The 27,675-nt window shown below is 33.6% G+C and overlaps 1 long non-coding RNA gene across 13 annotated transcripts in view; it reads right to left on the bottom strand.

The window, feature by feature from the left end:
* LOC105262337 (uncharacterized) overlaps positions 1–27,469 on the bottom strand; it is a 29,971-nt gene extending 2,502 nt beyond the window's left edge. Inside the window, exons 1-9 of one of the 13 annotated variants that reach the window (XR_009343310.1) lie at positions 26,947–27,469; positions 24,479–26,883; positions 24,200–24,406; positions 24,017–24,065; positions 23,697–23,952; positions 23,092–23,621; positions 22,969–22,996; positions 22,572–22,731; positions 22,206–22,456 (exon numbers count right to left, since the gene is read on the bottom strand). This is a non-coding gene — a long non-coding RNA (uncharacterized LOC105262337). Of the gene's footprint in view, positions 1–10,443; positions 10,459–22,205; positions 22,457–22,571; positions 22,732–22,968; positions 22,997–23,091; positions 23,622–23,696; positions 23,953–24,016; positions 24,066–24,199; positions 24,407–24,478; positions 26,884–26,946 lie in introns of those variants that run through there. The other 12 variants (XR_009343311.1, XR_009343309.1, XR_009343312.1 and 9 more) reach the window with 12 other exon arrangements.
* Between the last annotated feature and the right edge of the window lie 206 nt (positions 27,470–27,675).

The raw sequence follows: 27,675 nt of genomic DNA, 5'->3' as shown, positions 1-27,675 counted from the left end.
ACTTACTTTTCTAGAAATATCCAAAATATTTATAACGATGCATTCGTTTTTCAGAGTTCTATTCTTAGCTGTGACGAGCTAAACGGTACACCCGAGGAAGATTTCCATGTGGATTTGTTAAAGAAGTACCGAAAGTCCGCAAGTCCTAATGAAAAACAGGAGTGTACGTTTGGTAAAACGTTTATCTGCGGATAAACAGAGAAGCAAAATTACATTCAAATATTGTAAGTTTTTCGATTGCGAATTTTCGTGCAAAGGTGTTCAAAACATAGCCAACCAAAATGATACTTTTAGTCAAAAGAAACTTTTGCAAGATTTCCTTCGAGTAACATACGAGGCATCCAATAACGTGTGTGACATTAATATACGATCCAGTAGGTTTAACAGTGATGGCAACATATTCGTTGCATATGCTTATTGTAACGATCAAGCTTGTTGTACGTTCGTACTGAAATTATTCCTGGAAAATGAGACTTGCAAAGTGTTTCGGTCCAAAAAGAACTTCAACACCAAATTGGCTTGCACAAATATTGTCAAGTTAGGGGTCCGAAACGACAACTGATTAAAGCAGAACTATTTAATAAAAAGGCAATATTGTATAAAAAAAAGGTAATCAATCAGCAGTCAAAATTTTTACGTTTCGTTGGAAAACAGCAAAATTTAAGGTCTCTATCTACATTTCGGAAAATTCGATCTGAAGCCAAGGCCCACTTTGATTATGATGTGCATCCATTTATAAGCACATTCATTATGAGTGAAACAAATTATAGACATTTTATACAGTATTTAGCTACTCCACTAAAAGTTTTTTTATTTAATTTAGAGAGAATAGAAATGTTATTCAAATTCTAGGCCTTGTTACTAGAAAAAGCAAATTATACTCTTCGGATTGACGCCACAGGCAGCGTTGTGGAACCCTTAAAATGCTCAAATAAACGAATCTTTCTATATTCAATTATTGCACATATACCAGAATGTAAAAAGATACTCCCAATTGCTGATGCTATTTTGTGCAATCACACAAGTTTTGAAATTGCCTCTTTTTTACATTTTTTAAAAGATAAATGCCAAGCCCATAAATTGAGATGGCCATTATGCAAAAGAGTAGTAACGGATTGCAGCTATGCAATTATTAATGCTATTCTAGCCGAATTTAATGGAATGGCAAACATTCATCAATACTTGGTAAAATGTAAACAAGTTTTGAATGGTAATGCTGCGCAGCAGATAGATTTCGTGACAATACAATTTTGCACTAGCCACTACACTAAAATTATATGTAAAGACATTGATGAACAAGTTTCTCTAAATAATGTAAAATTAAGAGAATTTCTGCGAGAAGCAATGGGGTTAGCATTTAACTTTACTTCGTTGAATGAATGCAAACAATGGTTCGAAATGTTGTCCACAATATTAAGTGGTAGATTCTTAAATGAGAATGTTGGAAAAGCTGAAGGGGAATTTATACGCTTTGTAAAGACGCCTATTGAAGAATATATTTTTGATGAAAATATTGGAAAGAAATATTTAGAAGAAATTGTAGAGAATACACTAGAAGAAATTTCAAGTGCAAGTCCTTTCACAAAAGAGTTTCAGGATATATTAACAAGGGTACAATCCTTGAAAATATATGATGAAGATGGACAACCAAATCCATATTACCATCCCAAAATTCTCAATTTCATACTAAAAAAGTATATCGCATTCCTACCATGTTGGACAAATATTATTGGATGTTTTATCTAAAAAACCCAATCGTGTTAGTAATGGGCCAATAGAAGCTCATTACAAAAATTTGAAAAATTTGGTTTTGGAGGATCAAAAGAACAAACTCGGGCGCTTCGTGAGGCAAGTCGATAAATATTATCGTTCACTAGCCACTGACATTGATATAACATTCCTATACGATAAGTTGTATGAATCCGTAGCAGTTGGAACAAAGGTCAATGCTTCTAAAAAGAATAAAAAACCCAACAAGTCAAAAGTTTTTGGAAAAGAATCTAATAAAGACCTGAAAATGGTTACAGAAAGCTGGAATAAAAAAAAAACACAAATCCCGCCTAACACAGCCTATGTTTTCGCAGGAATTTTCAGGATTGCAGAAACTTGCTACGACAGTTGAAACTTTAAAGTGTTGTCGTGAATTTATTGACCACAATCATGGAGTCTATACCCAAAAAAATACATACAATCCCTACAAATTGTATTCAGAAAATACACTAAACAATTTGATTTGGACAAAATATTTGTATGTAATTTGAAAACACTATATGATAAATATTTCGTAGGTAGACCTTTTGGCGACAATATTATTTCTATTTTTGATTTGGAAACACTTAGACCAAAACAGTGGCTACGCAATAATATTGTAAATGCCGGAATTGTCATTCTTTTAGATGAAAACAAATGTACCTACAAAGCACTCCCCGTACAAATTGATTTTTATGCTTTCCAAAACCACCAAAAATTAGTCGAAGCTTTCTCCCATTCTTCAACTTCCATACTCATTCCACACATTATAGATAATCACTATTATCTTATAATATTGAATATTAAATCCAGGTAACTATCATGTTTGGATCCTAGACAAGCTTAACACGGCAAGTCACCAACCTGATTGAATACTATTTGCAAGAGATTTTCTTAATCAAGCAGGAAACATGGTCTATTAAAAATTTTTCGTGCGACAAACAATATGATTCTTATGAATGTGGTATATTTGTACTGCAATATGCCGAAAAATACATAAAAAATCAGCCCATGAAGAATTTAGAAGAAAAAAACTTATATAGAAAAGAACTTCAAATCAAAATCTTGAGATACGCAACGACAGATATATGCTTTCATTGTTCTTCAACAAGAAATTTAGACGAGCAATGTCTTCAATGTTTAAAAAAAAATTTTGCGGAAATTGTATGAAGAGTATTTATTCGAATAAAATATATATTAGTTTTCTTTGCAAGTTATGTACCGCTGAAAATAGGCTGTGCCGTGAAAAAATTGTGTCGCCAAACGTATTACTAATGGCAGAAAGTACGGCTATTGAAAAATGCCTCAGTTCAGATGGTACAGACACCAGAGAAGTCCTAGAGACATCAGTCGATTCTGTGGAAGAATGGCCTCTTATGGAAGATAATGTCTTGGAGCTGAAATCTGACGTTCATCCTGGTAATAAAATGTGCCACATTATGGAGGAGCACAATTATTTTTCAAAAATGGAAAAAAAAGGAATATACACCTTTTTGAAGATAACTCTTTCAGTGACAACCAAAACATATTTGAAAATCCCATTAAATCGATTGAAGTCATTGAGGTGTCGGAAGTTCCATTAGAAACAATGTTGATAGTGGAAGACAGCCAAAATGCGATTGATAAAGAAAATGAATCGGAATTTCCAGAACGCAAAAATGATTTTACTATTAACATAGTAAGTATCCATTGTATTAAAACAGGAATACAATTTAGTAATTACTGTTTCTAAATGATCTAAAAGAAAAAAAATATATTCTGATCACATCACAATTTCAAACACTTACTTTTCTAGAAATATCCAAAATATTTATAACGATGCATTCGTTTTTCAGAGTTCTATTCTTAGCTGTGACGAGCTAAACGGTACACCCGAGGAAGATTTCCATGTGGATTTGTTAAAGAAGTACCGAAAGTCCGCAAGTCCTAATGAAAAACAGGAGTGTACGTTTGGTAAAACGTTTATCTGCGGATAAACAGAGAAGCAAAATTACATTCAAATATTGTAAGTTTTTCGATTGCAAATTTTCGTGCAAAGGTGTTCAAAACATAGCCAACCAAAATGATACTTTTAGTCAAAAGAAACTTTTGCAAGATTTCCTTCGAGTAACATACGAGGCATCCAATAACGTGTGTGACATTAATATACGATCCAGTAGGTTTAACAGTGATGGCAACATATTCGTAGCATATGCTTATTGTAACGATCAAGCTTGTTGTACGTTCGTACTGAAATTATTCCTGGAAAATGAGACTTGCAAAGTGTTTCGGTCCAAAAAGAACTTCAACACCAAATTGGCTTGCACAAATATTGTCAAGTTAGGGGTCCGAAACGACAACTGATTAAAGCAGAACTATTTAATAAAAAGGCAATATTGTATAAGAAAAAGGTAATCAATCAGCAGTCAAAATTTTTACGTTTCGTTGGAAAACAGCAAAATTTAAGGTCTCTATCTACATTTCGGAAAATTCGATCTGAAGCCAAGGCCCACTTTGATTATGATGTGCATCCATTTATAAGCACATTCATTATGAGTGAAACAAATTATAGACATTTTATACAGTATTTAGCTACTCCACTAAAAGTTTTTTTATTTAATTTAGAGAGAATAGAAATGTTATTCAAATTCTAGGCCTTGTTACTAGAAAAAGCAAATTATACTCTTCGGATTGACGCCACAGGCAGCGTTGTGGAACCCTTAAAATGCTCAAATAAACGAATCTTTCTATATTCAATTATTGCACATATACCAGAATGTAAAAAGATACTCCCAATTGCTGATGCTATTTTGTGCAATCACACAAGTTTTGAAATTGCCTCTTTTTTACATTTTTTTAAAAGCCAAGCCCATAAATTGAGATGGCCATTATGCAAAAGAGTAGTAACGGATTGCAGCTATGCAATTATTAATGCTATTCTAGCCGAATTTAATGGAATGGCAAACATTCATCAATACTTGGTAAAATGTAAACAAGTTTTGAATGGTAATGCTGCGCAGCAGATAGATTTCGTGACAATACAATTTTGCACTAGCCACTACACTAAAATTATATGTAAAGACATTGATGAACAAGTTTCTCTAAATAATGTAAAATTAAGAGAATTTCTGCGAGAAGCAATGGGGTTAGCATTTAACTTTACTTCGTTGAATGAATGCAAACAATGGTTCGAAATGTTGTCCACAATATTAAGTGGTAGATTCTTAAATGAGAATGTTGGAAAAGCTGAAGGGGAATTTATACGCTTTGTAAAGACGCCTATTGAAGAATATATTTTTGATGAAAATATTGGAAAGAAATATTTAGAAGAAATTGTAGAGAATACACTAGAAGAAATTTCAAGTGCAAGTCCTTTCACAAAAGAGTTTCAGGATATATTAACAAGGGTACAATCCTTGAAAATATATGATGAAGATGGACAACCAAATCCATATTACCATCCCAAAATTCTCAATTTCATACTAAAAAAGTATATCGCATTCCTACCATGTTGGACAAATATTATTGGATGTTTTATCTAAAAAACCCAATCGTGTTAGTAATGGGCCAATAGAAGCTCATTACAAAAATTTGAAAAATTTGGTTTTGGAGGATCAAAAGAACAAACTCGGGCGCTTCGTGAGGCAAGTCGATAAATATTATCGTTCACTAGCCACTGACATTGATATAACATTCCTATACGATAAGTTGTATGAATCCGTAGCAGTTGGAACAAAGGTCTATGCTTCTAAAAAGAATAAAAAACCCAGCAAGTCAAAAGTTTTTGGAAAAGAATCTAATAAAGACCTGAAAATGGTTACAGAAAGCTGGAATAAAAAAAAAACACAAATCCCGCCTAACACAGCCTATGTTTTCGCAGGAATTTTCAGGATTGCAGAAACTTGCTACGACAGTTGAAACTTTAAAGTGTAGTCGTGAATTTATTGACCACAATCATGGAGTCTATACCCAAAAAAATACATACAATCCCTACAAATTGTATTCAGAAAATACAATAAAACAATTTGATTTGGACAAAATATTTGTATGTAATTTGAAAACACTATATGATAAATATTTCGTAGGTAGACCTTTTGGCGACAATATTATTTCTATTTTTGATTTGGAAACACTTAGACCAAAACAGTGGCTACGCAATAATATTGTAAATGCCGGAATTGTCATTCTTTTAGATGAAAACAAATGTACCTACAAAGCACTCCCCGTACAAATTGATTCTTATGCTTTCCAAAACCACCAAAAATTAGTCGAAGCTTTCTCCCATTCTTCAACTTCCATACTCATTCCACACATTATAGATAATCACTATTATCTTATAATATTGAATATTAAATCCAGGTAACTATCATGTTTGGATCCTAGACAAGCTTAACACGGCAAGTCACCAACCTGATTGAATACTATTTGCAAGAGATTTTCTTAATCAAGCAGGAAACATGGTCTATTAAAAATTTTTCGTGCGACAAACAATATGATTCTTATGAATGTGGTATATTTGTACTGCAATATGCCGAAAAATACATAAAAAATCAGCCCATGAAGAATTTAGAAGAAAAAAACTTATATAGAAAAGAACTTCAAATCAAAATCTTGAGATACGCAACGACAGATATATGCTTTCATTGTTCTTCAACAAGAAATTTAGACGAGCAATGTCTTCAATGTTTAAAAAAAAATTTTGCGGAAATTGTATGAAGAGTATTTATTCGAATAAAATATATATTAGTTTTCTTTGCAAGTTATGTACCGCTGAAAATAGGCTAAAAAAGGAATAACGTTCTCAGGCATCTTCGGATTTAATATTCTACTTAACTACCAAATTTTTATGCGGAAATTGATAATTTTTGATATTTGTAAGGATTACATTTTTGAGATGACGGAGTATTTTACAACATGCCCTTTGTATAATTTAATTGCAATTAAGTTAAACTTTTTTGAAAAAGTACCTAACAGACATAAAGTCATTATATACAAATTTAAGCTATTTATATTTAAGAATCAAGTACAACTTGTTAAGAAAAAAATGCCAAAAAGCCATGTCCATCTGTCTGTTGTAATCACGATTTCTTTCGAACGAATTGAGATAGAAGGCTAAAATTTTGCACACATGTATATTTAGTAGGTCCACTTCTTCATATAGCCCCCATATAACGGTAGCCCCTATATTTGATATTTTGATGATTTTAGCTACTTAATAAACAGATTTTTCTTCAAGTTTCGCATTTAAATATTGTAATAACTTATGAGAAAAGTTGGCTATGCAGGCCTACGTCGTCGCATAGGCATTCGGTATTTTTAAGATTTTAACAGATTTTACTTTTTTTTTTTTGAAAATTGTCAAATTTGTACCAAATGGTGGAGAGTATTAAAAGTTTGGCCCGGACGAAGTTACAGATTTTTTACCTGTGCAAATACTGGTGCAAATTTAGCTCTGAATTGTCTGATAAAAATATTAATTTTTACCAACGAAATTGTATTGAAAACAGAAAATTGAAAAATTAAAGCTAACAAATTATTTCTCTCCTTTTATAGAGACAAAAACACTTTTTATACCCTACAACACTATGTGTTGGGGGTATTATAAGTTTGATTGGACCAAAAATTTTGTAACACCTCGAAATATAGATATCCCACATCGGAAAGTATATATGGATCTTCCTATCTCGCCGAGCTGAGTCGATCTAGCTACGATGTCCGTCGTCCGTCTGTCCATGTTAATTTGTAATCACTCTACAGGTCGCAATTATGGCCCGATCCTCACGAAATTTAGTTGGGCTTAATGTTAGAATAGAACCCTATTTTTTTTTTGAAGATGATCGCATAATATTTAGGGTTTGAAATGGACCAAAAACTGAAAAATTTCCTGATTTTGTAGTTGCTCTACAGATCACAATTATAGACCAATCGAAGCGAAAGTTAGCATGGGGCTAGAGCTTCGGGCTGGGCAGAAGCCTTCCAATTTTGATGGTCATCGGGTAACATTTAGTTGTTGAAATAGACCAAAGCATTTGTGATAAATAAAAGTCAAATTTTCCATTAAACCGCGAATATTTTTAATGCCGGCGAAATCACAAATAGACGAACAGGTCAATTCTGACCGTTACGTAGATGCCGATAGTAAAAATATCGGAAATATATACCAAATATATACAATGTATATATACAAAGGAAGGGGATGTTAGCTAGAACGCTTATATCTCCAGAATGGCTGGAGCGATTTTGACAAATTTTGTCAATTCAGAATGCCCTCTTGGCATAAAAGTATAAAATCTAAAAAAATCGCATAAAAAGATACCAATAATGACGTTAATATAGATTTTGTAGTATTCTGTGACATTTTTTCATATTTTTTATCGCATGCGATTTTTTTAATTTGTCTTATAATATTCAAGTGTACATTTTGTAATATTTTTTCACCTTACAACACAGGTTGGGGTTATTATATACAGATTGCAATTATCGTCCGATCCCCACGAAAATTGTCATAAGGGTAGTTTTAGGCTCAGAATGGCTAGGCCTATTGTTTTCAAAGATGCCCGCAATATATTTAGGGTTTAAATGGACCAACAACTAAAAATTTTCCTGATTTTGCAGCCGTTATAAAGGTCACAAATAGAAACGAAAAGTCACGAAATCTCGCATGAAGTTAGAGTTTAGGACAGCGGACAGAATGGACCACTACTTTTGTGAAAAAAAAAAAAAAAACAAAAATTTACATTTTACAGTTGAAAATAACATACAGACGATATTCAAAATACACAAAAAGGCGAACTTTTGGCTTTTTGTGCTGATTTCGTTGTCGAATATATCCAAATATCATAGACAAGCAAATCATATAGATGGGACTAAATTCAGAGATACAGAGGGCCTCTTGCTTTTGGAGATGATCGAAAAATATTTAGGGGTTCAAATGTACCAAAAACAGAAAAATTTTCCTCATCACACAATTGAAACCAATCGACACGAAATTTAGCATGAGAAGAGAGTAAAGGACAGGGAAGAAGTGTATCATTTTGGATGACCATCGGATTATATTTGACTGTAACTAACAGGACGACGGTTTGCGTAAGTATTGGACATATGTCCCTAGTCAAAAAGGTCTATAACACAATTTCAAAAGCGAAATCTTCCAAAATGGATTTGGACATAAGGGGACTTCTACCATTATGTAATATTGTAGGGTATCACATGATCGGCCCCGCACGACTATAGCCTTTGCTTACTTGTTATATTTGTACCCTCAGCCATATGGCTAGAGGGAGTATATATCATTTGATATGGTCAAAACGTGCCTAGTCGAAATAAAGGTTTCGATCTAGCGATGTCCGTCTGTCTGTCTGGCTGGCTGGTACGAGCGATAAATCTCGAAGGGAGTATCCGATTTGGTCCAAACTTGGTACATCGTAATATTTTGTCAAATATATATCGGGTTGTGAGATGGGCAATATCAGTCCACTTCTTCTGGTACCTCCCCCACAAAGGTTCAACATTTTGAATATCCATGCGAAATTAACATCCGATTCCATTCAGACTTGGCACATCTCAATATTTCCACCAACACAAGATCTCTTATAAAGATATACCATTTTTTCTGGTACCTCCCCCCACAGGGTTCAAGATTTTGAGAAAACAAACGCTCAAAATAAGCCAGATAAGCATTCAACTCTCTTTAAATTTCACATATACGAATTTTTGCTAACACAAGATCTGTTGTGAAGAACCCCCTCTGATACCTCACCCAAAAAGGGTCACAATTTTCAATACTTTTTCTGTCATAACTTAAGAAACAAGTCAGCTATTCTTTACAATTGGCTATGTCCGAATATTTCTCTCAACCAGAAACTTGCGTTGAATATGGATTTTATGATGAAGTTACCAATATAGACAGAACCCGTCACGTCGCAACATTTATACCGTATTTATTTAGGTCTGGTATGAAATGGACAACCCACTCCATAGAGGGGTAAGAGTTTGCATAATCATAACAGATGTCAAAATACGACTGATACTTTTTAACTTGTTATATTTGATTTATACATTTCTATATTTGAAATTTTTTGCAGAAATTATATATAACAATTGTGTATGGCTTTGGCCGCTAATCGATAACATTAGATGTGATTAAAGCTATTGGTATGGTGATTGCTACGGCACACCTAATTGAACCTTTAGAGGTTTCATCGAAATTCTTGCTTAGAACATGACACCGGTTAATGAGTTTGCTCTCAAAACAACGGATAATTGGCCAGGGAATTTAAATCGGTCATTAATCGGGCTTTACGTAACAACTGAAAGGCATTTAAATAACAAACTTCTGAAAATTGCAAGGTATATTCTACGAGGTATGTGAGTATGACCTGAAAAAAATATATATTAAAAAATGTATTAAAAATTATCAAATAATCTTACATTTAGTTTAAACTAGCAAGATTGAGAGTAACTTCTCTTTTGGTGCAGTTTGGAAGGACTTTAATGAATATCCTCATCGGTAACTACCATTTACCATAGGTTTACGCAGTTCTCATGGATAACTATTGCATTATATTCTAGAGAACTGCCAGTTATTTAGGCACAGTTTTAAAACCCAAATTGATTGCCATGCTCATCCAGATTACTGGTCATCATGTCAGCCTGTTGTAACTATAGTGGACTCTCCTCGAAGGCATTGGGGCCGCTAATCAGATTCCTTTGAGTCCATCCAGTTGAGTCCTTAACAAAATAATTAAAAAAATCTTTAGAGAAAAATAGAACATGTTTTGTTTTTTATTTGATAATAAACAACTTGTTACATTTGTTTTGACAGAAATTACGACATTACAATCCATACAGGTAGGCATCTTTAATTGCAACATTTTTCAACGCAGTCCACCTTTTCTTCATTGTAGCATGCTACAATCCAATCATCATAAAATGATACAGGTAGCCGCATCGACACATGGCAATTAACTTTCAATGTTTTTTGAAATTAAAAATATTGAATGAAAAATTACTCAAGGAACCTCTGAAATATTTAAATATTTTGGACATATCAATGTTCACAAATGTTGATGCATCGACCTGTATTCTTCTACCATGAAAACAATATTGGAAACATGAAAGGATGCGGAAAAATGAAACGAAAAAATTTCTGAAACATAGTAGTGCGTCTTTTTTCAATAAGAAAAGTGATGCCAAATTTAATAAATGGCATTGCATAGATATTCCAATATGATTTCAAATACAAATGTTATACATTTTAATATCGTTAAATACACGCTATAAAATTAACTATTCTTAAACTTGATATTCGTTTGTAATACGAATTACCTTAAAATTATTATTTGTATATAATTTAACAAACTTCAATGCAATACTGTGCAAAACGTTGCAAACTGTACTGGAAAAGGAAAAGGGGATGGAACGGAATGGACCACCTGATCTACGACGATTTCGTTTGGTAAATATGAAACGAAGCGAATTTTTGAATATGAAAAAATTCCACTTGTATTTGTGTTTTGATAAACAACGCATGTTTTTCCCAAGTTATGCAAAAAATAAAAATCTAAAATGTTGAAGTGCTTCATTATTTCTTTAAAAGAATTGTTAAAAAGTTATAAATTCTTAGAACAACTAACATATTTTTATAGCGATGAACGTGGTCATTTTCAAAATATAATTGACAAAGTAAATGAAGTTACTAATGTTGCAAAATACCGGCGACTTAAAAATAACAAAAGAAATCGCCAAAGAATCGCATACTATGCGAATCAATTACTTGAAAAAGGCAAACAAAAAGATTCATTGGGTGAAAAAAATGTCGCTCAACATATTACCAGTGGTAGATGATGCAGATACCAGAGAAGCCCTAGAGACATCAGTTGATTCTCTGAAAGAATGTTCTCCTATGGAAGGCATTGCTTTAGAGCGCCAATCTGAAATTCATCCTGGTGATGAAATGTGCCGTGAAAAAATTGTGTCGCCAAACGTATTACCAATGGCAGAAAGTACGGCTATTGAAAAATGCCTCAGTTCAGATGGTACAGATACCAGAGAAGCCCTAGAGACATCAGTTGATTCTCTGAAAGAATGTTCTCCTATGGAAGGCATTGCTTTAGAGCGCCAATCTGAAATTCATCCTGGTGATGAAATGTGCCGTGAAAAAATTGTGTCGCCAAACGTATTACTAATGGCAGAAAGTACGGCTATTGAAAAATGCCTCAGTTCAGATGGTACAGATACCAGAGAAGTCCTAGAGACATCAGTCGATTCTGTGGAAGAATGGCCTCTTATGGAAGATAATGTCTTGGAGCTGAAATCTGACGTTCATCCTGGTAATAAAATGTGCCACATTATGGAGGAGCACAATTATTTTTCAAAAATGGAAAAAAAAGGAATATACACCTTTTTGAAGATAACTCTTTCAGTGACAACCAAAACATATTTGAAAATCCCATTAAATCGATTGAAGTCATTGAGGTGTCGGAAGTTCCATTAGAAACAATGTTGATAGTGGAAGACAGCCAAAATGCGATTGATAAAGAAAATGAATCGGAATTTCCAGAACGCAAAAATGATTTTACTATTAACATAGTAAGTATCCATTGTATTAAAACAGGAATACAATTTAGTAATTACTGTTTCTAAATGTGTTTCAGATCTAAAAGAAAAAAAATATATTCTGATCACATCACAATTTCAAACACTTACTTTTCTAGAAATATCCAAAATATTTATAACGATGCATTCGTTTTTCAGAGTTCTATTCTTAGCTGTGACGAGCTAAACGGTACACCCGAGGAAGATTTCCATGTGGATTTGTTAAAGAAGTACCGAAAGTCCGCAAGTCCTAATGAAAAACAGGAGTGTACGTTTGGTAAAACGTTTATCTGCGGATAAACAGAGAAGCAAAATTACATTCAAAGATTGTAAGTTTTTCGATTGCGAATTTTCGTGCAAAGGTGTTCAAAACATAGCCAACCAAAATGATACTTTTAGTCAAAAGAAACTTTTGCAAGATTTCCTTCGAGTAACATACGAGGCATCCAATAACGTGTGTGACATTAATATACGATCCAGTAGGTTTAACAGTGATGGCAACATATTCGTAGCATATGCTTATTGTAACGATCAAGCTTGTTGTACGTTCGTACTGAAATTATTCCTGGAAAATGAGACTTGCAAAGTGTTTCGGTCCAAAAAGAACTTCAACACCAAATTGGCTTGCACAAATATTGTCAAGTTAGGGGTCCGAAACGACAACTGATTAAAGCAGAACTATTTAATAAAAAGGCAATATTGTATAAGAAAAAGGTAATCAATCAGCAGTCAAAATTTTTACGTTTCGTTGGAAAACAGCAAAATTTAAGGTCTCTATCTACATTTCGGAAAATTCGATCTGAAGCCAAGGCCCACTTTGATTATGATGTGCATCCATTTATAAGCACATTCATTATGAGTGAAACAAATTATAGACATTTTATACAGTATTTAGCTACTCCACTAAAAGTTTTTTTATTTAATTTAGAGAGAATAGAAATGTTATTCAAATTTTAGGCCTTGTTACTAGAAAAAGCAAATTATACTCTTCGGATTGACGCCACAGGCAGCGTTGTGGAACCCTTAAAATGCTCAAATAAACGAATCTTTCTATATTCAATTATTGCACATATACCAGAATGTAAAAAGATACTCCCAATTGCTGATGCTATTTTGTGCAATCACACAAGTTTTGAAATTGCCTCTTTTTTACATTTTTGTAAAGCCAAGCCCATAAATTGAGATGGCCATTATGCAAAAGAGTAGTAACGGATTGCAGCTATGCAATTATTAATGCTATTCTAGCCGAATTTAATGGAATGGCAAACATTCATCAATACTTGGTAAAATGTAAACAAGTTTTGAATGGTAATGCTGCGCAGCAGATAGATTTCGTGACAATACAATTTTGCACTAGCCACTACACTAAAATTATATGTAAAGAAATTGATGAACAAGTTTCTCTAAATAATGTAAAATTAAGAGAATTTCTGCGAGAAGCAATGGGGTTAGCATTTAACTTTACTTCGTTGAATGAATGCAAACAATGGTTCGAAATGTTGTCCACAATATTAAGTGGTAGATTCTTAAATGAGAATGTTGGAAAAGCTGAAGGGGAATTTATACGCTTTGTAAAGACGCCTATTGAAGAATATATTTTTGATGAAAATATTGGAAAGAAATATTTAGAAGAAATTGTAGAGAATACACTAGAAGAAATTTCAAGTGCAAGTCCTTTCACAAAAGAGTTTCAGGATATATTAACAAGGGTACAATCCTTGGAAATATATGATGAAGATGGTCAACCAAATCCATATTACCATCCCAAAATTCTCAATTTCATACTAAAAAAGTATATCGCATTCCTACCATGTTGGACAAATATTATTGGATGTTTTATCTAAAAAACCCAATCGTGTTAGTAATGGGCCAATAGAAGCTCATTACAAAAATTTGAAAAATTTGGTTTTGGAGGATCAAAAGAACAAACTCGGGCGCTTCGTGAGGCAAGTCGATAAATATTATCGTTCACTAGCCACTGACATTGATATAACATTCCTATATGATAAGTTGTATAGATCCGTAGCAGTTGGAACAAAGGTCAATGCTTCTAAAAAGAATAAAAAACCCAGCAAGTCAAACGTTTTTGGAAGATAATCTAATAAAGACCTGAAAATGGTTACAGAAAGCTGGAATAAAAAAAACGCAAATCCCGCCTAACACAGCCTATGTTTTCGCAGGAATTTTCAGGATTGCAGAAACTTGCTACGACAGTTGAAACCTTAAAGTGTAGTCGTGAATTTATTGACCACAATCATGGAGTCTATACCCAAAAAAATACATACAATCCGTACAAATTCTATTCAGAAAATACAATAAAACAATTTGATTTGGACAAAATATTTGTATGTAATTTGAAAACACTATATGATAAATATTTCGTAGGTAGACCTTTTGGCGACAATATTATTTCTATTTTTGTTTTGGAAACACTTAGACCAAAACAGTGACTACGCAATAATATTGTAAATGCCGGAATTGTCATTCTTTTAGATGAAAACAAATGTACCTACAAAGCACTCCCCGTACAAATTGATTTTTATGGTTTCCAAAACCACCAAAAATTAGTCAAAGCTTTCTCCCATTCTTCAACCTCCATACTCATTCCACACATTATAGATAATCACTATTATCTTATAATATTAAATATTAAATCCAGGGAACTATCTTGTTTGAATCCTAGACAAGCTAAATACGGCAAGTCACCAAGCCTAATTGAATACTGTTTGAGAGATCAAGAGATTTTCTTATTCAAGCAGGAAACATGGTCTATTAAAAATTTTTCGTGCGACAAACAATATGATTCTTATCCATTGTATTAAAACAGGAATACAATTTAGTAATTACTGTTTCTAAATGTGTTTCAGATCTAAAAGAAAAAAAAATATATTCTGATCACATCACAATTTCAAACACTTACTTTTCTAGAAATATCCAAAATATTTATAACGATGCATTCGTTTTTCAGAGTTCTATTCTTAGCTGTGACGAGCTAAACGGTACACCCGAGGAAGATTTCCATGTGGATTTGTTAAAGAAGTACCGAAAGTCCGCAAGTCCTAATGAAAAACTGGAGTGTACGTTTGGTAAAACGTTTATCTGCGGATAAACAGAGAAGCAAAATTACATTCAAAGATTGTAAGTTTTTCGATTGCGAATTTTCGTGCAAAGGTGTTCAAAACATAGCCAACCAAAATGATACTTTTAGTCAAAAGAAACTTTTGCAAGATTTCCTTCGAGTAACATACGAGGCATCCAATAACGTGTGTGACATTAATATACGATCCAGTAGGTTTAACAGTGATGGCAACATATTCGTAGCATATGCTTATTGTAACGATCAAGCTTGTTGTACGTTCGTACTGAAATTATTCCTGGAAAATGAGACTTGCAAAGTGTTTCGGTCCAAAAAGAACTTCAACACCAAATTGGCTTGCACAAATATTGTCAAGTTAGGGGTCCGAAACGACAACTGATTAAAGCAGAACTATTTAATAAAAAGGCAATATTGTATAAGAAAAAGGTAATCAATCAGCAGTCAAAATTTTTACGTTTCGTTGGAAAACAGCAAAATTTAAGGTCTCTATCTACATTTCGGAAAATTCGATCTGAAGCCAAGGCCCACTTTGATTATGATGTGCATCCATTTATAAGCACATTCATTATGAGTGAAACAAATTATAGACATTTTATACAGTATTTAGCTACTCCACTAAAAGTTTTTTTATTTAATTTAGAGAGAATAGAAATGTTATTCAAATTTTAGGCCTTGTTACTAGAAAAAGCAAATTATACTCTTCGGATTGACGCCACAGGCAGCGTTGTGGAACCCTTAAAATGCTCAAATAAACGAATCTTTCTATATTCAATTATTGCACATATACCAGAATGTAAAAAGATACTCCCAATTGCTGATGCTATTTTGTGCAATCACACAAGTTTTGAAATTGCCTCTTTTTTACATTTTTGTAAAGCCAAGCCCATAAATTGAGATGGCCATTATGCAAAAGAGTAGTAACGGATTGCAGCTATGCAATTATTAATGCTATTCTAGCCGAATTTAATGGAATGGCAAACATTCATCAATACTTGGTAAAATGTAAACAAGTTTTGAATGGTAATGCTGCGCAGCAGATAGATTTCGTGACAATACAATTTTGCACTAGCCACTACACTAAAATTATATGTAAAGAAATTGATGAACAAGTTTCTCTAAATAATGTAAAATTAAGAGAATTTCTGCGAGAAGCAATGGGGTTAGCATTTAACTTTACTTCGTTGAATGAATGCAAACAATGGTTCGAAATGTTGTCCACAATATTAAGTGGTAGATTCTTAAATGAGAATGTTGGAAAAGCTGAAGGGGAATTTATACGCTTTGTAAAGACGCCTATTGAAGAATATATTTTTGATGAAAATATTGGAAAGAAATATTTAGAAGAAATTGTAGAGAATACACTAGAAGAAATTTCAAGTGCAAGTCCTTTCACAAAAGAGTTTCAGGATATATTAACAAGGGTACAATCCTTGGAAATATATGATGAAGATGGACAACCAAATCCATATTACCATCCCAAAATTCTCAATTTCATACTAAAAAAGTATATCGCATTCCTACCATGTTGGACAAATATTATTGGATGTTTTATCTAAAAAACCCAATCGTGTTAGTAATGGGCCAATAGAAGCTCATTACAAAAATTTGAAAAATTTGGTTTTGGAGGATCAAAAGAACAAACTCGGGCGCTTCGTGAGGCAAGTCGATAAATATTATCGTTCACTAGCCACTGACATTGATATAACATTCCTATATGATAAGTTGTATAGATCCGTAGCAGTTGGAACAAAGGTCTATGCTTCTAAAAAGAATAAAAAACCCAGCAAGTCAAACGTTTTTGGAAGATAATCTAATAAAGACCTGAAAATGGTTACAGAAAGCTGGAATAAAAAAAACGCAAATCCCGCCTAACACAGCCTATGTTTTCGCAGGAATTTTCAGGATTGCAGAAACTTGCTACGACAGTTGAAACCTTAAAGTGTAGTCGTGAATTTATTGACCACAATCATGGAGTCTATACCCAAAAAAATACATACAATCCGTACAAATTCTATTCAGAAAATACAATAAAACAATTTGATTTGGACAAAATATTTGTATGTAATTTGAAAACACTATATGATAAATATTTCGTAGGTAGACCTTTTGGCGACAATATTATTTCTATTTTTGTTTTGGAAACACTTAGACCAAAACAGTGACTACGCAATAATATTGTAAATGCCGGAATTGTCATTCTTTTAGATGAAAACAAATGTACCTACAAAGCACTCCCCGTACAAATTGATTTTTATGGTTTCCAAAACCACCAAAAATTAGTCAAAGCTTTCTCCCATTCTTTAACCTCCATACTCATTCCACACATTATAGATAATCACTATTATCTTATAATATTAAATATTAAATCCAGGGAACTATCTTGTTTGAATCCTAGACAAGCTAAACACGGCAAGTCACCAAGCCTAATTGAATACTGTTTGAGAGATCAAGAGATTTTCTTATTCAAGCAGGAAACATGGTCTATTAAAAATTTTTCGTGCGACAAACAATATGATTCTTATGAATGTGGTATATTTGTACTGCAATATGCCGAAAAATACATAAAAAATCAGCCCATGAAGAATTTAGAAGAAAAAACTTATATAGAAAAGAACTTCAAATCAAAATCTTGAGATACGCAACGACAGATATATGCTTTCATTATTCTTCAACAAGAAATTTAGACGAGCAATGTCTTCAATGTTTAAAAAAAAATTGCGGAAATTGTATGAAGAGTATTTATTCGAATAAAATATATATTAGTTTTCTTTGCAAGTTATGTACCGCTGAAAATAGGCTAAAAAAGGAATAACGTTCTCAGGCATCTTCGGATTTAATATTCTACTTAAATACCAAATTTTTATGCGGAAATTGATAATTTTTGATATTTTTAAGGATTACAATTTTGAAATGCCGGAGTATTTTACAACATGCCCTTTGTATAATTTAATTGCAATTAAGTTAGACTTTTTTTGAAAAAGTACCTAACAGACATAAAGTCATTATATACAGATTTAAGCTATTTATATTTAAGAATCAAGTACAACTTGTTAAGAAAAAAATGCCAACTTATTTTAAAATGGAAATCCGAAATAGCTAAATATTTTTATAGTATTACTGAACCGAAGAGCAAGTATGTGATAAAAATTGTTATGATCAAAATATGAATTAGAAATTCAAACAACTTATACTACCTTTTTGTTGGATTAAAAATCTAAAAGGCATAGAATGCTTTTTATTAGTTTAAATTATTTATAAAAACATATTTATATGAAACTGATTTAAAAATAAAAAAAAAAAATAAAAATACTGTCCCTATTTATTTGTTGTTTTTATATGTAGAATTTGCGAGTCAGTTTTCTGACTTTACCACCAGAAGTGGGGACTTAATGTATAAATCATGGTACAATAAGGAGGAAGAACAGCTTCTTAATGCTATAGAAGTACATCCTTGAGGCTATGTCCACTTCCTGTCAAATTTCCATGCAACAAGTTCTTTTCACTTATTCAAAAATTTTCTTCATTTTTAAATCACTAAAACAGCGGGAAAATGAATTGAATGGTTGCATTTTCTTTAAAAGTTCATGGCAAAACTGGCGAATAGCTTTAATGTGCGTCTCGCAATGTACACGTCTTCAAAACATTTTGAAAATATTCTGTTTTCAAAGGCCCAGAAAATCTCCTCAATACCGTTTTTTTTTTTCAACAATTTCCAATAAAAGTCCTTTTTGCACAAATATTTTCTCAAGGATGGCCCATTAACGTGAATTTTGTAAAAATATTTTCTCATTGACTTTTTGATTTTCCATACATTATTGTTGTTTTTACCTCATTGAATTGTTTGACCATTAAGTGTCATATTAAATAATTTTTTATGAAAAAAAGACTCAAAAATGAACGGATGACATCGGCTGCTGCTGTTGTTATTAAAGTTTCCAGGAGACAAGGACCAATGTTTCAGACAATAATGAAGACAACGAAGTTACAACGTCCTTTGGCTACTTTGTGGCAGTAACTTTTGCAACGCGAAGTTGAAGTGTGGAGAGATATTAAAAAGTTGTAAGTGGAAAAAAAATGCGATGCAAGTTTGTAAGAGGAGAAATGTGGATGTTATAGAAACCTACAAATAAATTTGGATTTTATTAATATTTTTTAAGGAAAAAACCTAGTGAACCCTACAACTTACCAGACGTGCTGATTAAAGCTGCAATTAAAAAAAATTATTTTTGCGAATTCAAAGTATTTTTTTAACCGTCTGCAGGCATCAGATTTGCATTAATTTGCAATGGAGATGCCTGACACTCTTCCTGACATGGAATACGACGTACCCGAAGTCATTGCATTAACTTCAAATTCATTCCCGCCATTACCAACTACAAACAAACAACCTAAAGACTGCGATCAAAATGAAAGAAAAAGACAACGTCTTGAAAATGTGCAGTCACCAGTGAACATAAATATTGCCGACCTAAGAGAACGATTATTGAGTCATAATCCTGATGATCCTAATAAATTTGGAATCCTAGGTGCTCTTGCGGACGTTGACATAGGTATTGCAGCTCCTGCCGAAAACAATGACAACGCAAAACCCCGCATAACCAGAGATGGGAGACACAAATCAAAAATGTCTTGGTGCCCGCCAATTTTTGTCTTCAATGTAAATATGATGACGTTGATTGAGTCGCTTAAAGCATCAATTCCTCAATCCTCTTTTAAAATTAAAAACATAAACAAGACAAAGAGCAAAATATTTCTGTCGGATCCAAAAGTTCATGCTTCTATGATGGCTATACTGAGGGCAAAAAACATAGACTCCTATACATTCACGCCAAAAGAGCTGAAACAAGATTCAATTCTGATCCGGGATCTCCACGCATTTTCAGACATACAGGAAATCAAAGAAGAGTTGGACAGTCTAGCTCCTGACACAGTGGCAAATGTTTCAAAATTCAAAACCCCAATGTCTATAAAGAAAAACATTGACACTGGCTTATTTTTGGTATCCTTATTGCCAGGGAAAAAAGCTAGTGAGATTACACACATAAAAGAACTAAATAGACAAATTATCAAATGGGAAAAACCGAAGAAAAGAGATCGCGATCCTCAGTGCCGCAGATGTCAAGGCCACGGCCACATCTCCCGCAACTGCAATTGTCCATATAGATGTGTTAAATGTGACCAAAAACATCTTCCCGGTGAGTGCCAGCGAACTGCTACAGACTCATCAGAACCTTACTGCGTCAATTGCGGTAAATTAGGCCACCCGGCTAATTGGAGAGGTTGTCCGTCTTATAAAGCCTATGTCGCAGCCAGACGGAAAAAAGTCGCCAACGCAATGGAAATTAAATCGATCGCCCAAAATAACGGGAGTAGAGCACTGAACATGTCTATATTATCTCCGGGTAAGACGTTTGCCAGTCATTTTAAAACACCTGTAAAGGGATCAGAAACTTCTCAAAAGCCACCTCTAATACAGCAATTCCTTGAACTTGCCAATTTATTTCTAGAGCCCGAAGTGTTTTCTCTAGAACAAGAAATTGAAATATTTCTAAACACCTTCCAAAAAAAGTCAAAGGCAGAAGCAAAGCAAGAATTCATAAGGCTTCTCACAAAAGTAAAATCTATCTATGGACCATAGATCCTTTTTATTTCTCACACTCAATGTACGCTCACTAGTTGATTCTAGTAGACAACTTGAATTAGAAAATATGCTCCATCGTGAGAACATAGATTTTGCTTTTATTCAAGAATGCCATCTGCGGAACAACAAGAAAATGTGGATTAATGGCTATAACTTTATATATGACAACTCTTCTGTTGGAATTGCAGTAATTGCGAAAAAAAACATAACATTTTCCAGAGTCCCTTTTAACGACGTCGGTATTGGTACGTCGTTCATTCAAATAGAATTATTGAGAAATAACAACACCTTTAAATACCTCATTGGCTCTGTCTACATTCCTTGCAGTATGCCAGTAAACTCTCTTAAATCAGATTTAAACAAATTGCTACAACTTTGCAATAACTTTGATGGATTTATTCTTGGAGGTGACCTCAACTCAAAAAGTACCTCATGGGGTGATCTACATGAAAATTCTAATGACAAAACGCTGCGCGCATGGTTGGCTGATAACTCACTAGAGGTTACACGTCTTTGTGGTTCCACTCCATCGTTCCCAAATGGTTCCTCATTCTTGGATCATTTTCTAATTTCCTCTCATTTGGTCGAACCCGGGATTCAAAACTGCAATATACAAACGCTGCCAACTTTCTCCGATCACTTTCCCATTAAACTGGCATTATCATTTTATCGCACAAATCTAATTTTGAGACAGCCAAAGTTCTTCACCTCATATAAAAACACAAATTGGAACAATTTTCGACAAGAGCTAAATTTAATGTCAACGCAAATTATGCCGCCAATTAATAGGAACCTATCAAATGGACAAATTGACGATGTTATCGAAGACTTTAACTGCGAACTTCTTCGAATTCACAACAACCACTCAAAAAAAATTGCCCTAAATATCCATAAACCGCCTTTCTCCGATAAGGTTCAGAATTTTCTCAAATTTAAACATAGATGGCAGAAGGAACTAAAGAAGATTTACCACCGTACTGGAAATAGGATAAGCCCTGAATACACTATACTTTCTAAGCAAATCCAACTTCTTAAAATTATAATTCAAAATCTAATCAATACTGAATCTGCGCAGGCGTTCAGTAATAAATTGAAAACTATCAAACCCGGGCCATCAGCATTTAAAAAAGTAGCTCAACTTACCGGCAAAAATAATTCATCATTTTGCGAAAAACTCCAAATAGGAAATGAAACCATTACGGAAAGTTCCGAAATTGCTAATAATTTTAAACAATTTTATTCTGAAATTTTTCAAGAAAATGTACCCACAAATCCTGTAGACGATCTTAGCTCTAGAGTCACAACATGCATCAACGCCGTTCCACCGCACATCTACTCATTTGACGATAACTTCAATTCATTAAACAATCCAGACTCTTTTCACTTTACCAATCCTGAAAAGATAAAAATCGCAATTACTAATATCAATTGTAAAAAATCAAGCGGCCCTGATGAGATTTCCAATTTTCTCATTAAAAAGTTCCCAGATAATGTTATAAATCTACTTACATGTCTCTTCAACAACTGCATCAACAATGGATATTTCCCATCACTCTGGAAATTGGCGAAAATTGTTCCCATAAAGAAGAAAATAATTAATGACAACACTTTGAGCAATTTTCGTCCAATATCACTATTGTCCAACATCGGGAAGTTATTTGAGTCGGTCCTAAAAGAAAAAATGGAAAACGAATTACCAGTTAGTCCAATCTCAGCATACCAATTTGGGTTCAAGTCTGGCCATTCCACACAACACGCGCTTCTGAAGCTCCACAGTGATATAACATCAAACCTAAGGAACCAAGTGTCTACTGTAGCGATTTCCTTAGACATACAAAAAGCATTTGACTCGGTATGTCACACAGGAGTACTTTACAAGTTAATCGAAATTGGTTTAGACCCATACCTGATCAAGTTGATGGCAAGTTTTTTCACTGCACGAAAGTTTTTAATTAATATCAAAAACACGTCGTCAGCCACGGGCTTAGTAAACAGTGGGGTGCCGCAAGGAAGTATTTTAGCCCCTTACCTTTTCAATATTTTCCTGTATGACTTCCCCCATATCGGCCAAGGCTCTCAAGCGATTTTATATGCCGACGACTGCTTAATTTACGCACACAACATTTCGCCCAAGAACGCCTTACAAAACGCTAGAACTCATCTCCAGAGCATCCATGAATTCTATCAAAAATGGGGAATCAAAATCAATGCCGATAAATCCGTAGCAATATGTTTCCGGAACGCTTCGGGAAAATGCCCCAGAAACGTTGTTCCAGAGAGTAAAGAACTTCAGCTGTCTCTTGAAGGAGTTGAGATTCCCTTTAAAACATCTCTCTGGGTATTACTCTCACCAATTTGATGAAGTTCAATAAACACGCACGGTCCGTCATGCAGAAGACAAAAGGTATATTAGTAAAGTTTTCATATCTATTAAATAGCAAATACCTACCACAAAACACGAAGTTACTTCTCTACAAAGTTGCAATTAGATCTATCTTAGCGTACGGGTTTCCGATCTGGTTCTCTATTTCCCCAATAGTGGCCAAGGAGTTAGAAATTCTAGAACGCAAGATTTTAAGAAAATGTGTCAACAAAAGCTACATTTCACAGGAAAAGAGATACAGCAATACTTACATATACAACACGTCCAGGGTTGTGCCTTTTTGTAAGTATATCCAAAGCCACCAGAAGAAATTCGTGGAAAAACTCGAAACCCATGAAAACTTACTAATGAATGAAATCTACCAAATGGAAAAGCACATATCGTGGCCAGAACCGTATTACCTCTCTCCAATTGGTATATTAAACGAACCAGCCACAGATGTCAACAACGAATACACGCTACCTCCTTTTTACAGCAAATCAGCACCTGGCAACCATAGAGGTTAAGCTACAAAATATAAAATTAATATTTATGTATATATTGGTATAATTCTTTTACAAATTATACTCACCAATAATTATATTATTAAGCTCTAAACTGTACCTGAGCGCATTTCAAACCTGTGATAAAATTTATACAAATTACATTTTAGTAATAGTCATTTAAATAATCTCCATAGACTACTATGATCCCTGTTAGTCAATTACTTAACAGAACTTTGTTTGTTATTTAGTTTTTATGTTTGTTTTTATACCTTTATTTATTTATTTACAGACATTCTCGCTCTGTTCGTAACATTTGAGGCCGTGAGCAAGCCTCTCTCATAATTTCAATCTGTTTTTACTTTAAACATTTTGCCTTTTCATTCAAGCAATGTAGCATAATCATATATGTCACGATTAAGTTAGAACAAGACAACAATAGTTCTAAGGGTATACTGTTAACCATTCGTATTGTAAACCTATCAAAGAAAGAAGAAGACTCAAATAAAGAATTACTTACTTACTAATATTTTTTAAAAGACAGAACTCACCAACGTGGTATTTTTAAAGGATAATAGCCTGCTTATAAATCTGGATTTTTTTTTAATACATAAAATTACTAAAGCCGACCAAAAAACTTGGAGTTTTTGAAGAATTTTGAAAGGAAATCAGACTGCCAATAAGAGATTTTTAAGGAATTTATAAAGGATCAATAAATTTAGATTTTTGGAAAATTTTTAAATGGCCGCAGTCTCTGTTAATATTCGTGGATTTTTTATATGGTGATTTAAAGGAATCAATCATACAATCCGAAGGAAATCATATTTCCAAACTTCAGGATTCCAACCCTATCGGTTCACTCAAATACAAATTGTACAAAATTCAGTCGGCCCAATTACGGTTGTCGTTTCTATAGTCGTTGTCGACTTTATGTGCAAGTCGCCCTCACCGTCGCTTTGATTCAAAAATGGTATTACGGTAAGGCATGGAAGCGACATCGACAGTTTAAAATAAAAGTTGGCAACAATTATAAAAAAAACGTTGGCAACACTCCCTTGTTATTGACAAAATAAGATTTTTTTTTGTATTTTGAATTCTAATTTCGACTCTTTCGTAAAAATAAAAAATATAGTGAAAAAATTAATGTTATAAATGCGTTACATATCTTAAGTTCAATTGAGGATGATGAGAAGAATGTATTAGTAGTGCAGTGGCGAGTGTTAAGGCAGCAAACAAACATATTTGTATTGCCTGACTCTTGATTGTGCAGTTCCAAAAGTTTATACTGCACTTTCAAGAGTTCAGTAGTTTCTTCTTTTCTTGATGACTTTTTATCATGGTTTGTTTCTGGGCGATCGAGAAGCTTGGATAGTAGTTACACATCAGTCTCGTCATCAGCATTGTTCACTGGCTCATTTTCATGATCTATAACGTCTGTTACAACTATGTTTTCCGTATTTTTTACTCCAAGTGCACGACCTGGAGTCATTTGCTTAAAATGCTGTCTTCACCCTTATTGAGCATAATTGTTTTTTAGTTTTAAATTTTAAATCTTTCCAAACCTAGAACTTAAGAAAACTAACTAATAAAAACATACAAAAATAAATTTAATTTCAACATATTTTTTGCCGGTCTCTAATCGGTGACCTGTTTACATTTAATTTTGCAATGGATTCCAATCTGATTTAAAATTAGCTGGAAAATTACCTTTGGTAAACCCTTTTGCCAAAAGTATTTTTTTTTTTCAATTCGGAAACCAACATTTCGAATTGTTTTGCTGCTGTTATTTTCATAATCAAATACAAAAAAGTTACAATATCAACGTCGACTAAAAAATACAATGTCGTCACAATTTTTTACGGCGACAGATTTTCTTAAAAATCGACTTCACGTCGACTGTTGTATCGACAATTATAATAGCAATCATTTGTCGCTATCGACAAAAAACGACAACCCTAATATCATTATTGTCGCCTCGACTTCATTTTGCGACGCCGACGACAACCATAATAGGGCCGAGTATCATGTAGTACACACGAGTACGAATTTCCAAAATTTCCTACATAACCCTATCCTACTCTCCAACAGTAATCTTAATTTCAAATTTTAGGATTCCAGCTCCTTCGGTTCACCCAAATCCAAAATGCATCGAATTTAGTACCATTTACTACACATTTCCGTAACAATCTGTATCACTTAATCCAATATATATCTCACAGCTCTATCGGTTTACCAAAACCCAAATAGTACCAAATTTAGTACTATTTAGTACACTTAAGTACGAATCTCCAAAGACTTACATACAGCAATCCCTCAGTAATCCCAATTCAAAATTTCAGGATTCAACCCCTATCGATTCACTCAAATACAAATTACAACAAATTTAGTACATTGCAGTACACATAACTAGGAATTTCCCAAAATTTACTACATATTCCAATCCTGCAATACAACAGGTCATGATTCCAACTCTATTGGTTTTGTCAAATATTAAATTGCATCGAATTTAGTACACATAAGTACGAAATTCAAAAACAGCCTACAAACCTCAGTGCAATTGCTACCTTTTTTTTTTTCCAAATTTTAGCAGTCCAGCTCTATCGGTTCATCCAAATCGAGATTTTGCCAAATATAATAACATTTAGTACTTTTCGTGCACATACTTAAGTACACACTTTGAAGGCTTAACTCTAATTTAGTAAAAACTCTTAAATTTTTTCAAAATTGTTCTCAGAGGTAGGTATTTTTACCCTGATTCTGGTAAACTATTTTTTCATGGGGGACGGACCCGGGACACCAGATTTTTGACCCCAAAGTTGGAATTGTGCCCGCTCTCCCTTCCGTCTGAGCTTGTGAAAATTTTTACGTCTGATCATCCATCTAAATCGTCATGTGAACGTTTAAACCCGGCCTAGGTTCCTCCAGACGGGGGTATTTGCCTGAATTTAGCGGCTATCTGAAAACAGAGAATAAACTTTACCCTTAACTAATTGCAGATTGATTGCAAATTAAAATTTACCTGTTTGGGATGTTGCCAAACCACGCAAATGTTTGGGACTGATTTACGCAGTGCTACAACACAAATACCAAATGACTGATATGATATTTGTGTATACTACGACAAATTTGTTGCGGGCGCGATACGGCCATGCTGCGAAAAAAAATGTTGCTTGGTTCGCTCAGTGTGGCATTTTTTCCACCGTGGATGCCACAATAACCACCTTAAAAAATATCAATTTCCAAAATAAATCATAGGAGAACCTGGGTGCATTGTTGTGGAGGGATAGATCTTCTCCCACACAAGTTTCCCAATCCCTCGTTGCGATGCCGCCAGCGATAAATTTTTGCCAAGAATATTAAAGCTGGAAGGGCGTCGTTATTTTACGGTTTTCATTGCTGAAAACCAAAACCATTGTAATCAACCTGCAAAAGAAAAGAAAATTATGTTAGTAATGGGAAATAGATGTCGGAAATATATATAAATTAAAATATAAAAAAATTCTTAGCCAATTGCATGTGAGTATGCGCTCAATGCTAGAGAAACTAGGGTAGGGAGTTAGAGGCAGAAAATTTACTTAAACATACGACATAGTAGAGAGTCGGTCGTATAACGTAAAGACATACGCTGGGTGAGACGTTGAGGAAAAACCAATGGAATATGAGAAAATTGGAAAATTTGTTCTACCAAAAACTGACTTGGAGAACATTTTATATGCCAAAATATTCGTAAGGGCTCCCACTTTCATTT

Source organism: Musca domestica, unplaced genomic scaffold, assembly GCF_030504385.1.
Source record: "Musca domestica strain aabys unplaced genomic scaffold, Musca_domestica.polishedcontigs.V.1.1 5, whole genome shotgun sequence".
Taxonomy (NCBI): Eukaryota; Metazoa; Arthropoda; class Insecta; order Diptera; family Muscidae; genus Musca; species Musca domestica.
Note: the sequence above shows the minus strand (reverse complement) of the source record. Positions and strands in the feature narration are given on the sequence as shown.